This window comes from Mugil cephalus, chromosome 20 (assembly GCF_022458985.1).
Source record: "Mugil cephalus isolate CIBA_MC_2020 chromosome 20, CIBA_Mcephalus_1.1, whole genome shotgun sequence".
Classification (NCBI taxonomy): domain Eukaryota; kingdom Metazoa; phylum Chordata; class Actinopteri; order Mugiliformes; family Mugilidae; genus Mugil; species Mugil cephalus.
This window is the reverse complement of record NC_061789.1, coordinates 6,349,671-6,355,787: the sequence shown is the minus strand read 5'-3', so window position 1 is coordinate 6,355,787 and position 6,117 is coordinate 6,349,671.

Genomic DNA, 6,117 nt, shown 5'->3' with positions numbered 1-6,117 from the left:
GTTTACTCATCAAATCTGTTATTTAGAAACATTTTGAAACATATATTAAGCAACATAATTTAGCAAACTCCTCATACTGTGTATGTATAACATTCAGAGCTTGGTATAAATTCGCTCTGTAACCTCTTACAGTCCTTTGGAGGATTTCAGGGGGCTGGAGCCTATCCTAGCTCCTAGGGCGAGAGGCGGGGTACACCCTGGACAGGTCTCTGAAACACAAAAAGATAGACAACCATTCACACTCACACCTACACCCAATTTAAAATCGCTGATGAACCTGACTAGCATGTCTCTGGACGGTGGGAGGAAGCTGGAGTACCTGGAGAGAACCTACAACACGCAGAAAACATGCAAACTGCATTCGAACCCAGAACCTTCTCACTGTGAGGAATCGATGCCAGTAACCCCCACCCAGCACTGCTGGATGGTATCAAAAACAAACCAAGATTTCAAGTTCTTTCCAACCATACCACAGTTTCTCCAGGAAGTAAGTTGTTTTTAACAGTATTAGTATAATGGAAAGTACAGTATAATGGAAAAAATCTTCACACCTTTGTTTGTTCATTTATTTTTTTTAAGAAAATGGAATAATGACATTTCAGACATGAATAAAAGTAACATTTATGCCAATTACAATTAAATCTACTGAATTACAGTGTGGAGTTTTAATAAATAAATAAAAAAGCAATCTGAAGCAGTTTTAACCTATAAGTATTATAGATAGATATGTTTTACATGTGCGAATTAAAACGAGCTCTATTTTTTATGGAGTCCTTAGGTGTTGTTTAGGTATGTTCACTTACCCACATGATATGTGGAAGCTGTGTGAACCTTAATAGGAAAACCTTAGTAGGAAAACAAGATTTAAAATGAAAAGGTACAATTATAATAAATCCATTAATTATTTTTAATTCATATTCGAGTGGGAACAGATACTCGACTTATATGTATAGTATAGTTTTTCTTATTTTCATTTAGTTTCTCATTTATGTTTGTTGTCCGTTTCCGCTCTACGCATTACGTCACTGACCCCTACAGGTGCTCGTGCGTGGTTACAATATAGTCTCCTCACTTCTCGCGTGTTCGCCCCCCTGCCTCTACGAGTTTAAACGCCGGATAACCGACACAGTCAGTTTAATTTTGGTCAAACTACTTATTTTTATTTTTATTTCAATTTTTAAAAAACACAACAAACTCTGCTACGAGTTAACAGAAAACGGACATAAACACGTCGTGGAGCCAAACACACGGAGCACGAGACTGTTCATCGACGGTAAGACAAACAAATTCTTCACTTCCGGTTAAAATAAAGCTGCAACCTCTCAAATACTTTAACAAATATTATATTATATAGTAAAAGTTGATGAATTGTCGCCACTAAATGGCGCCAGAGAGTTATTCGTGGATTTATTCATGGATTATTCACTAATAAACTGTACTGACGTGCAGACTCCACTTAGCTGCAGTATTGTCCAAGGTTTCCTGACTTGTTCCAAAGATGCATTTAGTTTGTGGATATTTTAACATTATGCACCATGCACCAACAACTCCAAATATCCTTTAATTAAATATAAAACGTGCTTTTTTCCCCCCCTTAATTTGTTTCCTTAAATATCTCTTATTCAGAAGCCATTTTAAACACCTCCATGTTGGTCTCTTTCCAGCAGCTGACCTGGCAGAGACCTGGGAAAACAAAACAAAAAAAACAACTAAATCTGTCCTCCGTTAAGCTTCCACCCGCTCGTAGCACTTGGCCGTAGGAGATGCGCACTCAGCAAAGGGATATGGGTTTGGATTCGAGGGCTCCGCGGCCTCTCGGTGTGTGCTGGAGGGTGGGTGGCGTTCGTGCACGGGTCAGCACTTCTGGAGGAGAAACAGGACACTGGCCCTCATCTCATACTTTCTCATCTATTATGCATGCCAGAGATGTCCGGCCACGAGCTTGACTGTGTGTGTGCGTGTGCAGCCAACGGATACTGGTATCAGTTCTGCACTCACCCTGAAAGACTAGGGAAGGAAAAAAAAAAAAAAAAAAATGTTGCTTTTTGTGGCCCTGCTCTGTAGGTCAGAGGATACGTTCAAGGTCTTATCCGGATTTGTTCAGAGAAACTGGTGCGGCGGGACTCTAATGAGGATTGATGAGATCCAGGCTTTAGTCGTCAATAAAACGGATGATCTTCACCCCCGTTGACCCAGCGGGGTTTTGAGGAAGTTGGAGGCATTTCAGTTCACGTCCGCTCGCGCTTTCAGTGAAATGTTTTTTTGACCGCAGGTTTCAACATGTTATGCATCTGTTTACTTGATAAATGTAACGTCGGGATCCGCATATGGCTTCGCCCTCGGAAACCTCCCTTTCGCTCTCGTGTTCAACATCTGTAACAGCTCCCGCATCATTTCTGCGAGACGTGAGAGCGAAGCATTTAGGAATGACGCTATGGGAGGAAGCTTCGCATCCAGTTTTAGTAGCTTTTCTCTTCAAGCTCACACCAATCAGCCTGAATAATATTGTGAATTGTGTGTTCCTCTTTTCTGACCCGTCTGAGAAAGGCACCCCGCTTGACCTCTTAAGCTTCGCCGTGGTATCAGTCACCTAAATGTTTACAGCAGATCCTTTGGAGGGCCTCCTCGGACCTCACTAGTTTTTTTTTTGCCCTCCGGTTCACTGCTTTTTCATCCTTGAACAACCCAACAAAAGTTTGTCCATCGCCAAAGTCGCTCAAATATTTTCAGTTGTCAATTTTTTTCCTGCTTCTAACTTCCCACTTCCACTTGTCAGGTGTTACAACCGCTTATTTATACTTACACTGATCAGCCACAACATTAAAACCACTGACAGTGAATGATGAAGTAAATAACACCTGCCCCCAAGCAGGATGCAACCACAAAAACAGTTTGAACAGGACAAGGTGTTGACTTGGCCTCCAAATCCTCTGGATCCCAAACTGATCACGTATCCGTGGGATGATCCACAGAGGCCCCTCCCCCTCAACACCGCAGGAACCAAGGATTCACACTAACGACATCCTGTTACCGGCAGGGCTGGGCGATACCGAGAATTTTGGTATCGATCCGATACCAAGTAAACACGGGGCTAGTATCGCCGATACCGACTACACACGGTTGTTTTAGAAAAAGGTCATTAGTTAAAAAAAGACTCGGAGAGAAGCTGCGGCCGCTTGAAATCTGTGAGGAGTAACTTGCTGGACGTACAGGAAAGAAACTCTAACAAAAGTATCGATCCAATACCGATACTGACCATTTGATATTGATACTATCTATATATAGGTTGATACGCCCAGCCCTAGTTACCAGACACCACGGGACACCCTCAGGAGGCCCGTGTCCATTCTCGGATGAGCCACATCTGTTTCGAAGACCTACACGTTATTAGGTCATAATGTTGTGGCTGATCGGGTTGAAGCTCAGTATTTGAAAGCACGCTTCACCTGCGGAAGGAAAGAAAATAAAAAGCTCTATTATGACCACGCCGACTGCAGGAAGATGAGCGATTCTGCAGCTATTTTTACCGCTCAGCACCAGAAGGATGTGTGTGTGTGTGTGTGTGTGTGTGTGTGTGTGTGTGTGTGTGTGTGTGTGTGTGTGTGTGTGTGTGTGTGTCTGTCTGTTTTCTCGCGTCGAAGGCCGCCGAGTTAATTCATCATCCACATCTGCATGTTGCACATGTGTCAGCGGCCGTACGAGCTGCGGCAGCGCTCTGTCGACGCTTTGTTTGCGTGTGCGGGCCCCTGTGCACTGTTGACAAACACAACCTTGTTCCCCATTCTCAGAAGAGGAAGCAGGGAGGGTTGAGAATAGCTCCCGTTCTCACCCTACAACACACACACACAAAGAAAGAGAAAAAAAACAATCACACAAACACCATGTATAGAAACGCTGCCTCACTATGAGCGACGAGTCTGGCCCGCTTGCACCCGAACACCCTCCGATATTCTTGGCAGGGCGCAGATCGGTCGTGCCATATGTGCACATGCTCGCGCTTTCGTCGAGAGGCTAAATATGACTCCCCGCGTCGACCGCCTATGCGATCGCGCGCACATTTCAAGCCGTATGCAGATGCTTCTGCCGCCCACGTGAGTTATTCATGGCCTGCCACCCTCACCTCCGAGATGTACGCGGGGTGCCGATTGGGATTGTTGACCTTTTTCTCGCCGCGGCTGAAGATCTCGGCTCGCGTTACGCGCGCGGGAAGCTCGCGTACATGGGTGGAACATTGCTCACATGTCTGACGAATGTGTGTCACCGTGAAGGTGCTCCTCTCTTCAAAGAATGAACCTAAGCCGCCTTTTTCCAGAGTATTAAACGTGTGTACATTGTTGGTGTATTGAAACGGCAGCTGAAGATGAATGAAAGAGAAGCAAGATCGTGTAAATATTGGCAGGAACCGGTTGTTCTTTGATATCGGTTTGGTGTTGATGTCCGACTGGATTCAAAGAGTCTACTCATGCAGAGATTTTGCAGTTTTGCAATAATTTCAACATATGTAACATAGTCATTTATACTTGTGCATTGTAAAAACACAACCCGAACACTAGAGGGCGCTGTGTCTTTTATCCTAGTCATGAATTTTTGTTTCACTTCACTCATTAAATTGTTTGTATCTCCGAACCTCCTCAGTCAACCTTTCCTCTAGCGGACCAATCACAGCTCTCTTTCTTCCGATACAATATCGATTTTGAATGTCTTAACCTCTTGAGAGCTTTTGTTTTTCCTTCATAGGTTTTGAGATGATTAGCATCTAAGAAGTATAAAAACTAAGCCTCATCCATGAACAGGAGGTAGTTTTTGGAAAACAAATATGTCCTCATATGTGGACAAAGGGATTATTTCGCTGTATATTATAATAAAGTCACCATTATGTAACAAAATATAAATCTTAGCATGGCTGTGCAAAGACAGAATTGCAAATAATGAAGTCCCAATGTCCTCAAATGTGTACTTGCTAATTATCAAAGCTAGTTTGTTAAGTTAAGTCATATTAAACTAGAAAATTAATTAAAATTTGATGAGGTTTTTCCCATTTTTGCACATTTGTCACGTGATTGACTGTAGAACGAATTCGCTGACACGCTCGCCCTCATGTTTTTACACCAACTAGTGTCTAGTTATGAGGATAAAAGTCTAAATGAAGCAGAAGATGCTGCCACTAACCTAAAACTTGTATAAATTGGATTAATATTGTTTTTGACTCATTTTGTCCAATGAATTGTTATGTCCATTAGAGTGGACAGGGTGGACTTAATGTTGTAAAATGACATGAATGTGACCTGGTGTTTCTCTGTATATGCTAACAATAAGATGTTCAGCTTTAGTATTTAAAAACAAAAACTAGATATGAGGATTTTTTTATTTTTTTTTTTAACCCAGCTTGAATTTGGGCCGTCCAGACCTAGAGGTCAGTTCTTCAGCTCCAGATTAAACCTGAAGTGTTTACTTTCTTTTATGCAAGCCGGTTTAATCGTTTTATGCTTCTGTTTACTGAAGGTGTCCCAGTTTTTGGCGCCGACCCCTTCCACTCGTCTTCCTTATTTTGTGCCTCCGCATCCTGTCATTATTTCCTCATTTCGCCGGCAGGACGATTACCTTTCCCGCACCCTCCCCGGGCTCGATCGAGCGCTGTTTCGCGTTTGTTTATTGTGCGCCCGTGCTATTCTTAAAATGGCAATCGCGCTTCCGCGCGTTTTGCGCCCCGTGGAACGGATTCATGGATTGGCGGTGTGCGTGTGTGAATGGAGCGGCGCGGAGCCTCCTCCGGCGTGAGTCATGCGATGACGTGAGCCGCCCCAGTCACTCACACACGCTTGGCCCGAGCACATGGCTCTCAGACAACACACTCCCTGCCTTCACGTGCAGTCCTTCCCCCTGCTTCTCTTCTCCCGGCCTTCCTCACGGCCGCGCCTCTCCCCTCTCCCTGCGTCTCTCGCCCATTTCCTCCGCTCTGCCTGTTGATTCACGGACAATAGCGACCATTATGTTTACCTGATTGAACTGCACCATGATAACCTAGTTCCTACCGAGAGAACAAGCTGAACGCGGAACAAAGGGGGGCTGCTTTCCGCCCCCCGCCCCCCCGACTTAAAACATTTCACGTCACATCTC